Source organism: Sceloporus undulatus, chromosome 1 (assembly GCF_019175285.1).
Source record: "Sceloporus undulatus isolate JIND9_A2432 ecotype Alabama chromosome 1, SceUnd_v1.1, whole genome shotgun sequence".
Taxonomy (NCBI): domain Eukaryota; kingdom Metazoa; phylum Chordata; class Lepidosauria; order Squamata; family Phrynosomatidae; genus Sceloporus; species Sceloporus undulatus.
The window spans coordinates 365,942,937-365,955,643 of NC_056522.1; positions in this window are offsets into that span (position 1 = coordinate 365,942,937).

Below are 12,707 nucleotides of genomic sequence, written 5' to 3' on the forward strand. Positions count from 1 at the left end.
CATGACAGTTGAATCTGGAGCACTACAAGTAAGTCTTCAGGTAGTCTAGGGCCTAGGAGGGACTCTTCAGTACTGAATCTATATAGAAATATGATTATTTCCATGGTTGCCCATCACTCCTCTTCTCACCATATTGTCCTACTGGGACTCAGTGGCATCATTAGGGTTTGTGTCACCCAGTGCCATGACAGTTGAATCTGGAGCACTACAAGTAAGTCTTCAGGTAGTCTAGGGCCTAGGAGGGACTCTTCAGTACTGAATCTATATAGAAATATGATTATTTCCATGGTTGCCCATCACTCCTCTTCTCACCATATTGTCCTACTGGGACTCAGTGGCATCATTAGGGTTTGTGTCACCCAGTGCGGTAACTCATGGTGTCACCCACCCTACAGAATCCTTAGTAATGTTTTTTGTACTTATGTTACTCATAAATTGTAACTCTAATATATCACTGAATATAATGGCAATAGTTGTGACATAACTAGCAGAATTAAAATTGTACCTTTAAATTTCAATCTCATACATACAGACTAAATGGTTTTACATATGCATAGGCCCATTACAGATGGGCCTTAAAGTACGTGCTGAGCACGTACTAGGGTTAGGAAGCGGCGGTGCTTCCACACACTCCCAACCCTAGAACGTGCTGAGCACGTACAAAATGGCGGCGGCCATTCCACACGGCCGCTGCCATGACTACATCACGACAGCGCCACCTCCAAACAAGGCGGCACGGTTGTTACGTAGTGGGGCCACGCGAGGGCGCTTAGTGCGCCCTTTCCGCAGCCCCGGAAGGAGCTCCATTTCGGAGCTTCTTCCAGGTTTGCGTTGCTGGGCGCAGCCTTTAGATGGCTGCGCCCAGCAATGCAGAGGAGAAAGGGGCCCTTTCTCCTCCTCCCCGCCACCATTGTGTGTCCTCGGGGCTTGAAACCCCGAGGACACCCCTTTCCAGGCCGCGAGGAAGCGGCCTTTTTCCCCTTCCTTGCAGCCCGGAAAGCGGTGGATCGGGGCCTCGGAGGCTGCTGTTGTGGCAGCTGAGGCCCCAATACACTGGGGAAAGGAGCGCCTACAGGCTGCCCCAAAGGGGCGGTCTGTAACGTGTCCCAGTTTCATGTGGTTAAAGTGAAGTGTTGATAAGATCTGATGTTTTTAGAGAAAATTTTAAATAAATAAAAAATTGTTATTTTATATTTTAAAAGAAACCTCCTTTCTCCTCCCACTAAGCCTCACCCCATTCACTCCATCTCTTCCACTGAGCTCTAATGTTTGAAAGGGACACATGTGAATGCCACAGCCCATTCCCTCTACAAAGCAGATGTTTGAGGAACAGTGGTGTCACCCCTTTTAGGGTGTCACCTGGTGCAGTCTGCGCCCATGCACTCCTCTAGTGATGACCCTGCTGGGACTGGCTACCCAGAAGAAGCTAATAGCTAATCTCAGGAGAGCTAGTAAATTAGGCTCTTTACTGCAAATTTGTAGTTACATAGCATAGTTACATGGGAAAGCACTGAACAGTTCCTGATACTTTAGTGAGAAACTGTACAGTAGTCTGCCATTATCCATGGGGAATATCTTCCAAGACCCCTAGTGGATGTCTGAAACTATGGGTAGTACTGAACCCTATATCTATAGTGTTTTTGGAACATGATTGACCACTGGTAACTGATACTAAGGAAAGCAAAACCGAGGATAAGGAATGGAGAACAACATTATATTTTCAGGCCATTGCTGACTGTGGACAACTGAAACAGCAGAAAGCAAAACCCTGGATAAGGATGAACTACTATTGAGTAATGTGTCTCACCATATGGGGCTTGTTATTGTTGTTAACTGCCTTCAGATTGACTTTGACTCATGGCAACACTGTGGATGAGACAACTCCAAGCCCCCCCCCCCCCTGTTCTCAACCTCTCTGCTTAGAGCCACCAAGCTGAGGCCCATGGCTTCCCAGATCAAGTCTAACCATCTGTCATGTGGTCTTCCTCTCTTTCTACTGCATGCCACCTTTCCTAGCATCATTGTCTTTTCTAATGATTCTTTTTTCTACATGATATTGCCAAAGTTAACAAAGTTCAGAGTTCAGGCTTGATCTGTTCTAGAACCTTTTTGTTTGTCTTCTTGGCTGTCAACGGTAACCTCAGTATTCTTTTGCAGCTCCATCTCAAATGAGTTTACTGGTGAGCAATTTCTGACTTACCATACCCTTGTACCTGGTGTCCTTACGTTGTGCAATTCATTGTTCCATTGACAGCCTGTATGGTCATAATAGAAGAAATGGGGATGGGGATGGTGTCGGCAGTGATGACGATGACAATGATAGACTTTAATAGACTGAAGTTTCACTGTCTTAGTCAGAAGCAAAATATTGTAACTGGCAGAAATAAATTTACAGCTTTTATGCCTTCCACAAAATGGGTTAATGACAAATCAAAGCAAACAGAAACATGGCTGCGCCCAGTGATGCAGAGGAGAAAGGGGCCCTTTCTCCTCCTCCCCGCCGCCATTGTGTGTCCTCGGAGCTTGAATGCAACCGAGTGAATGTAAGAGAACTCTCCTTCCTCCACACCAAAAAGCATACACACAAAATTCCACAAACTAAATTAAAAAAAGTATTAGACACAGCCAGGGATGTAAGTCCCTGATTGTTTAATTCTTGTATGTAAGAATGAATTGTTACGGTTGTTTTCTTCCTGCTTCCTGCTATTTCTGTTCAGTATTCTTCCCTATTTGAAGATCCTAAAGTGTTCTGGAGAATTTTTCTGCACAGAAAGATATGCCCTCCCCGGCCATGTCTTTCTGAATACCAGGAGAAAGATGTATGAAAGTCTCACTGCTCTTTTATTCTTCCTGATAAGGTTTGCAGACTGTCAGGAATTCTGTTTTTCAAGCAAGAATAGAAAATATTCTTTTCATACCTACTCCCTATTCATTTCCCACCAGAATGATGGATTCCTCAACATTTGGAAAAACCCCACAAAGAAGAACATTGCAGCAGTGAGATTTTCTTTGTGGCTAAGAAATATCAGTGTGGTCAAGATTGCAAAATTAATTAACACTGTAGTAGTTTGGTTTTGCCTGAGCTTACTGGGAAGAGCAAGGATACACACCCTTCTCTCCTGTTTCCCCTGTCAGGACCATGGTAAACAGGTCTGATAAAATGACATAGATGTGGCCACTAGGTGGAGCTGTTGTGGAAGTAATTTACAGCTCTAGTGGCAGTTATGTGTCAGCATTCAAACAGTGCGTCGTTGGAATGTTGATGCAACTGTCAACTGTCAGTTCTCAACTGTCACTGAGGGAGAGTGAGACAGTTGGTGCTTCTGAGTGGGTTGTTACTGATGTGGATGGTGGATGGTGTCGATGTATATAGAGCTGTACACAGTGGAACTTCTATGAATAAAAGCCTCATCTGAGAGAAGATTACAGTGTCTCTTTGCTCATTGAGAAAGCGACATAAGCTACTGACTACAGTCATGAAGGTGGAAAATCTGAAGCCATATGTTGACATGTTGCCTCACACGCTGCGTAACAACATTAAAAGCGTTTTAACAAGGGTTATGGGCTCAGTACACTTCCGATTTATTTATTTATTTATTTTTGCAGTGCGTGTCAGTGACGGTGAAGGGCAGCATGTCAATGGTGGTGAACAGGGCAGCCTCCCCGGGGGATATGCTCTCTGTGGCGGTGCTGAGCTCGGCTGAGCAGAACAGGATCCACAGCAGGCACCTCTTCGACCTCTTCCAGAAGGAGCTTGGACTCGCACCGGAGTGGATCATGATCTGCTTCTATCCGATGGAGCTCTGGCAGCTCAGGAAGAATGGGACTGTACTGACTTTCCTCTGATCCGAAGCCCTCCAAAACACCCCTTAAAAAACATTTAATCCTATAAAATCATCTTCTCTGAGTCATGAGTTCGACTCTTTCACTATCCTTTCCTCTTGAGTTTCCTCATGAACCAATGCAGTTTTTTTAAAATATTCTTTATTGATATGTTTACAAATAAAATACAATGGTTTATATATATTCTCAAAAATAATCTTATTTAGTTTCACATTCCCCCTCCCTCCCCCCTTTTTCTAAAATTGCCTAGCTACACCTATTTACAGCCACATTTCATATACAGTGGGTCCTCGCCTTACACGGGGATCCGTTCCGGATCCTGCTGCGTAAGGCGAATTCCACCTATGCTCAAGCCCCATTGTAAACAATGGGGCTTGTGCACGGTGGCGCGGCGGCGCGGCGGCACACAGGGCGCAATGGGCGCACGCGCCCATTCAATTAAATGGGACGTGCCGCCCCTTCCACCCCACGCGCGCCCCGCGGCTTGAGCACATATGCTCAAGCCACGTAAGGCGCGCCCGCGTATGACGCAGGCAGCTGTATTCCTCTAATCCTCTTTGCTCTACACCTTTATCTCACATTTTCAAAATAATATTTTGTTTACAGTAAAAAACTGTGCATTTTCTAAGCACTCTTTTGCTTCCATATTCTGAACTCTATTTAGAATCGCCCTTTCCTTGAACAATATACAGTATCACATACAGTGTCATAATATAATAGGATGAGGATATTTGTTCCCTTTCTACAAAATCTTGGTCATTTGCACCATCTTTGCTCACAGAACCCAAGTAGAGGTTTCCATATACAATCCTCTTAAGCCATTTCCTCTTTTAGTTGCAGCGTTATTTTGTCCATTTCTATTACCACAAGTGATTTTTGGAGCCACTCATCAATACTCGGTATTTCATTACTCCTCCAATGTTTAGCTAACACTATTCTCACAGTTGTTGCCATATATAATAATGGTTTTTCAATTTTCCTAGCATTCTTATTTTCTACTATATTTACCAATGCAGTTTTTAATTCCTTTTAACTTTAATTTCTTGGAGTTTTGTCTCACAAAATCTGCACCTCAGTCTGCGCTCATAAAACTATTTCTCCCTTGTGGACCAATTCGACAATAAAACACAATTTCTGATTTAAAAAAAAACAGTGGAACTTCTTCTATGAATAAAAGCCTCATCTGAGAGAAGATTACAGTGTCTCTTTGCTCACTGAGAAAGCGACAGGTGTTTCTCCAGCTCACAAGCTACTGTCTACAGTCACGAAGGTGGAGGTGATCCTGGCACCAAACATTGACATGTTGCCTCACGCGCTGCGTAACATAAACATCAAAAGCATTTTAACATCCCCTGCTGAGTTAATTCAGTGCAAACTGCTTTTGGACATTTAACTCAACTCAAGAAAGGGAAAGACAAAAAGGTAAAGGGGGGGGGAAGGAATAGGGACATTTTAAAAGCAGCTTAAAAAGTGGGACAATACAGAATTAATTGGGACTGTGGTTTTTTTGTGGGTTATTCCTATGTGGCCATGTTCTAGAAGAGTTTCTTCCTGATGTTTTGCCAGCATCTGTGGCTGGCATCTTCAAAGAATGCTTGCCTGGAAAGGACTTGGGTATATATATATTGTGTGACCTGGAATGGCAGGAGTGATTTGCATGTGGATTGTTCTGCTGCTAATGGCAGGCCTCAGGGTGGGAGGGTCTGCAAAGGAGGGTTAGTGTCTGCTTGATTAGTGCTCATTGTCTGCTGGGAGATTTCTCATTTGCATTTGTTGAGTCTTTATCTTGCTATTTTTTCAGGACTGGTAGCCAAACCTTGTTTACTTTAAGGGTTTCCTCTTTCCTGTTGAAATTGTCCAGGTGTTTGTGGATTTCAATGGCTTCCCTGTGCATCCTGACATGGTAGTGGTTGGCATGGTCCAGAACTTCAGTGTTTTCAAACAGCATTTTATGCCCAGGATGGTTTGTGGCATGTTCTGCTACTGCTGATTTTTCTGGCTGGCCCAGTCTGCAGTGTCTCTCATGTTCCTTGATTCTTGTCTGCACACTGCGTTTGGTGGTCCCTATGTAGACTTGTCCACAGCTGCATGGTATGCGGTAAACTCCTGCGGCTGTGAGAGGGTCTCTCTGGTCCTTGGCTGAGTGAAGCATTTTGTTGGATTTTCTTCATCAGGGACTTTTCCTGCCAAATTGGGATAGTTGTCACGTATGGATTCTTTGCACTTGGTGATATCTCTCAATGAATTATACTGTGCAGAAATGTATGTAGTTTTTCAGTGTAAACCCACATTTTCATGTGGAAAACATGTTTCCTTGTCTCCTGTGCATGAAAAACACTTCTCTGCAAAACCATGTTATTGCGTTTTTTTCTAGGCAGCAAAACCACACATGTGTGTTTCTGTACAATACATTTTTTTTATTTTCTCAAAATCTATGGAAACTACTTGCCCTTGCATGTAAGAAGGAAGAATGCATGGGCTTTCATCACACATCATGCAAAGCCATACATGAGACAGGAAGCAGGAATACATGCTTTTTCATCTAGACAGAATTTTTATTGAAATATTTCATGTCTCTTGAGACTCTCATCCTGTCTTTGGTTTTGATTATTTCAGAACAGCTGTCATCAGATGACACATGATACAAGTGTGCAACACCCCCAAAGATACAGGAATGATACTGAAGAACTTAACATTTGAGCTCAAAGAATAGTGTTTTTTTATTTTTAACAATGCCAACAAATAACCTATTTAAATCATAATATATGTACCGATGAACTTTCCTGGTAATTAAGGTCTAGCAGAGAGACCTGTCATCTCTTTGAGGTTGGCTGGCTTAGAAACTCTGTATTTCACTATGCACACAGCTCAATTGTAGGCCCTCCAGGAGAAGAGTTGAAATATGGAAAACAGGATAGAGTTCCTGTAGCACCATCTTCATCATATTTATTAACATCCTTCTTATTTCTTTCTTCTTTGGAGATTTTTAAACAGAAGCTGTCAAAAGTGATTTGTTCGTGTCTTTTTGCATGGCAGGGGTTGGACTGAGAAAGTAAGGTCTGACGAAAGCAGAACAGAGTGGTACAGAGAAGAGTGGTACAAAAGGGAAAAAAGAGGATCCCAAAAATCATCGTCCAGTTAGTCTGACATCAATACCAGGAAAGATTCTAGAGCAGATCATTAAACAGGGAGTCTGTGAACATCTAGAAAGCAATTTCATCATCACAAAAAGTCAAATGGGTTTCAGAGAAACAAATCATGCCAGACAAACCTAATCCCACTCAGGCCCTCCGTTCTGGTAGTCAAGGTCTGCTGTCCCAGCCCAGGATTTTCTCTGCCCCATCTCAGATTTGCCCCTTTTCACTCGCTGCCCCTCACTCCTGGAACCTTCTTCCCCCGCGAGCAAGAGCCATCACTTCTTTAAGCAGCTTCAAAACGGAGTTGAAGACCATCCTGTTCCGAGAAGCGTTCCCAGGCATTGCATAATTGTCACTTGGTATTTGATGTTCTTTTGTTGCCTGTTTTATTGAATCATTTCCTGTATTGCTATGTATTTTATATGTATTATCCTACTAGAGAGGCAGGCTACCTCCATCAGGCCTCCCTGGAAGATGATTAACCATCCATTAAGAACCCAAGCCCTCCCTCCAGTCCATCTCCCCTGATCCAGGCCTCGGAGGTAGAGAAGAACTGCTGGCCCTCATCCCCTTCCCCACCATCACTCCCTTCTCCTTCTGTGTCGTGTCTCTCTAGATTGTAAGCCCGAGGGCAGGGAACCGTCCAATTAAAAAGATTGTATGTACAGCGCTGTGTAAATTTACAGCGCTTTATAAATAAAGGTTAATCATCATCATCATCATCATCATCATCATCATCATCATCATCATCATCATCATCATCATCATCTCTTTTATATATATATATAAAATTACCAGCTTGTTAGATGAAGGGAATGCTGTAGATATAGTATATCTTGATTTCAGTAAGGCCTTTGACAAGGTTCCCCATGACATTCATGCCAACAAGCTTGTAAAATGTGGACTAGACAAGGTAACTGTTACATGGATTTGTAATTGGTTGACTGGCTGAACCCAGAGGTTGCTCAACAATGGCTCTTTTTCATCCTGGAGAGAAGTGACCAGTGGGGCCCCACAGGGCAAATACTTATCAAATTTGCAGATGACACCAAATTAGGAGGAATAGCTAATGCCCCAGAGGACAGAATGAAAATTCAAAAAGACCTTAATAGATTAGAAAGCTGGGCCAAAGCTAACAAAATGAATTTCAACACGGAGAAATGAAAGGTACTGCATTTAGTGCAGAAAAATGAAATGCAGAGATATAGGATGGGAGACACCTGGCTGAACAAGACTACATGTGAAAGGGATCTAGGAGTCCAAGTAGACCACAAGTTGAGCATGAGTCAACAGTGCGATGTGGCAGCTATAAAGGTCAATGTGATTTTAGGCTGCATCAACAGAAGTATAGTATCTAGATCAAGGGGAGTAATAGTGTCACTCTATTCTGCTTTGGTCAGGCCCCACCTGGAACATTGTGTCCAGTTCTGGGCACCACAATTCAAAATGGACATTGAGAAACCGGAGCGTGTCCAAAGGAGGGCAACTAAAATGGTGAAGGGTCTGGAAACCATGCCCTATGAGGAATGACTTAGGGAGCTGGGGATGTTTAGCCTGGAGAAAAGAAGGTTAAGAGGTGATAGCCTCTGTTTAAATACTTGAAGGGATGTCGTACTGAGAAGGAAATAAGCTTCTTTTCTGCTGCTCCAGAGACTAGGACCAGGAACAATGGATGCAAGCTACCGGAAAAGAGATTCCACCCCAGCATTAGGAGTAACTTCCTGAGAGTAGGGGATGTTCAACAGTGGGACACACTCCAAGCTTGGAGTGTGGTGGAGTTTCCCTCCTTGGAGGTACTCAAACACAGGCTGGATGGCTAGCTGTTGGGTATGCTTTGATTGAGATTTCCTGCATGGAAGGGATTGGACTGGATGGCCCTTGGGTCTCTTCCAACTCTATGATTATATCATTCTATGATTCTATTACTTCCCTCCATCTAGACACAATATACTTCTATTGATGCAGCCTAGGATCATATTGGGTTTTAGCTGCTGCATCACACCGTTGACTCATATTCAGCTTGTGGTCTATATCCTATATCCTTTTCACATGTACTATTGTCAAGCCAGGTGTCCCCCATCCTATATCTCAGCTTATCTGTCTGTCTGTCTGTCTGTCTGTTTGCCTAAGTGTAGTACCTTACATTTCTCCCTGCTGAAATTCATTTTGTTAGTTTTGGCCCAGCTCTCCAATCTAATAAGATCATTTTGAACCCTTCTAATTTGGTGTCATCTGCAGACTTGATAAGCATGCCTTCTATTCCATCATCCAAGTCATTGATGAAGCTGTTGAAAAGCACTGGACCCAGGACAGAACCATGTGGCACATCGCTAGTGGCTTCTCTCTAGGATGAAAAGGATTCTGAACTAGGTTTTAATTGGCACTTTAAAGAGGCTATCCAAGGTGGATTTAGCTCTTTAGAGAGCTTCTTTTAAATTCAGAGGAATACCAAAGCAGATTTGCCATCCTCCATCCCAAGCTTTTGGGCAGAGAAGAAAGGGCTAGATAACCAAGTGCTCCCAGCTCTTACCCACATACTGCCTGGACTGTCTTCTTCTCCACCTTTCTCTTACAAATCATTAATTTGACAGTTCCCTGTCCTAAATAAGACTCTAAACATAAGAAAAGGGGAATGGCAGTGGGGGAGAAGATTAAGTCCAGCAGATGATGGCTGCTTTTCTGTCTCTCAGAAGCCAGAACAATGGCAGTTGGTAATGGAGGGAGCACCTCTCAACAGCCACTGGGCCAAGACACAATGGAGTAAAGCAAAGTAAAACCCATTTTCCTTCTAACCCTCTGGAGAAGAAAGGAACTGTGTGTACCACATATTCAAAAGCACTCTGTGCCTTAACAGAGAGTTTAAGAAACTGTGTGTGCGCACCAGCCTTCAAGTTGCCTGTTGACTTATGGTGACCCCATGAATTTCTCAGGCTTTTCTTAGGAGTTTATCACACAAAGAAGATTGGGAGTTTATCCTGTGAATATCCCGGAAAAATTGAGTAATTATTCTCAATTTTCACATGACGTTGCACAAAAAAAGTCTTCACAAAAATGTTCACAAAGAAGCATTAATGTGCATCTTTTTACTTTCAGGATTTCAGCGACAATGCATTTCTGATATCACTTTATTTCTGTAATTGCATGTGATAATCATTTGCGCAATTACTCACCATTTCCGCTTCATGTGTGGGATGCTTTAGATGCACTTTAATCTCTCTTTAATGCTGAAATCAGCCCCAGTGTAATAAACTCCTTAGTCAAGGGATACTCAGAAGTGGTTTTGCCCTGTTCCTTTCTCTGAAGTATAGTCCACAGCATCTGGATTTCTTTGGTGGTCTCCCAACCAAGTACTAACCAGACCTGACCCTGCTTAGCTTCCAAGATCAGACAGGGTCTTGTGCCTTAAGTATTCTGAGATTAGCTCTTGGAGCATCTCTTTCTAGACAATAGCCTTAGAAATTGCAACGTTTCAAGAAATCAGTTAAATACAAAGACACCTTGGAACCAAATGGTTTATCAAACCATTTCCTGTATTGCTATGTACTGTATATGTATTATCCTACTTGAGAGTATGTATTTTCCCTGGAAGAAGATTAACCATCCATTATGAATCCAAGCCCTCCCTCCAGTCCATCTGCCTTGGTCCAGGCCTCGGAGGTTGAGAGGAACTGCTGGACCTCTTACCCTTTCCCGCCACCACTCCCTTCTCCTTCTGTGTCATCTCTTTTTAGATTGTAAGCCCGAGGGCAGGGAATTGTCTAACTAAAAAGATTGTATGTACAGCGCTGTGTAAATTTACAGCACTTCATAAATAAAGGTTAATAATAATAACAATAACAACCAAGTAGAGAAACATAACAAAAAATCCTTGGTGCTTCATAACTAAACTAAAAGCTTGTCATTTAAAGAGAAATAGATTTTCTTTTCTCTGGTTTCCCTATGGCAAGGGAAGCAAGAGTCTGATCCTTGCGGGGCCAGCCTCTACTAGCCTTTCTCATGCCAATGGTCAGTATTTCAAGATGTACAAAATACAGCTTCACCACCCCACTGCCTTGAAATCCATTAGCCACTACTAGATTGCTCATGACAGTAAGGTTGCGACACTCAAAAGTCAGGGTTATTTGTTCATTCCCAAGTTGTGAAGAAGATGCTGCCTTGAAAATCTTCCAAAGCTGGCCATTTTCATTTTTTCCCCTTTTCCTGGAGGGAAAGTGAAATGCTAAAGAAGATTTTCCACTGCACCAGAGCAGATAATAAGGCAATTAAAGCTTTTAGCACTGTGAACATTCGACAGACTATGAGGCTCTGAAGAAATCCATCATGTTATTTTTTTCCTTAACAGGGAACAAGTGAAATAGAACAGCCTTTAGTAAAGAGTTTTTGATAGCTCACTAATGATAGTCTTGGTACCAGAGGGTAATGTCATTACAATATTGAAGAAAGGGGAAGGGTTAAGAAGAGGGCACGTTTTACCTGATTCACAAGTAGTTTATTTGCTAATGTGTCTCAAGGTAGATTGGTTGGAAAGGTCAAGGCTATTTCGTGTTGGAACCAGATGCTGATGGCCAAAAATTGTGCATGCAGCCAAAAAAATAAGGCATAAATAAAAACTACTGAAAAGGTCAAACTTTGGGCAGTTGAGGTTGGCATGATGTCCTGTCACTCATATACATCTAGAAGTAGTAGAGTGGCCTAAACAGGTCCTCTAGATGTTATTGAATTGCACCTCCCAGCAACCACTCTAGTGGAAAGGTCTGATGGAAGTTGCAATATAACAACATCTGGACAGTTGAATTTTGCCCACCGCAGCCATAGTTCAATGTGTGGCCAAGATAAAGTTGATGGGCTGTGTCTATAATGACCACTAAAAACCTGAAAGAATTGGAAACAGGTTACCAAAAGGGAATTCTGAACCTACACATCACTTCCCAGAGCTTGGAAAACCCTACTTATGTCAGGGTCCATCACACTTGTAGGCACGGTAAACAGGGCTTTTTCAGTGGTGGCCCCATTTCTTTCAGATTCTCTTGCAAAGCAAATGTATATGCCCCCATCTTTTTTAGTTTTTAAACGGACTCACATAACTTCACAGCCAGATTGAGTCTCATTGTTGGGCAGAAGTGAAGATATAAGTGAATAAAATAACACCAACCACAGCAATCACAATCACAATAAGAACTTCTTTGTTTCAATGTGCATTTTGTTAAAAGTGAAGAGTTCACCTTTTAAACTGCTCTTCTTTCCAGTTTGTTGATTGTTTAAAGAAAGTGTTAGATTATGGCTGCATCCTCAGTGCAGAAATAATCAAGTTGACACCACTTTAACTACCATGGCTCAATACTATGCAATTCTGGGAGTTGGAGTTTGTTGTGGGGCCCAGAGCTCTCGGACAGAGAAGACTAAATGTCTCACAAGGCTACAGTTCCCAGAATTCTATAACACTGGGCCATGACAGTTAAAGTGGTGTCAAACTCCATTGTTTCTGTCCTTTCAGCAGCAGATAAAAACATTCTTGTGCCGGCAGGTATTTGCAAACTGAGAAGGACTGGGTTTTTAATGTTGAGCGATATAAATGTGAATGGTTTTTATTTTAACGTGTTACATTTTAATTTATAACTGTTTTAACTCTTAAAATTGTTTAATTATTTTAAAAAAATTTATATTTATACATTTTAATATTTTTGTGCTGTTTTTAAAATTGTTTTGTTTTATACTTGTTGTTCGCTG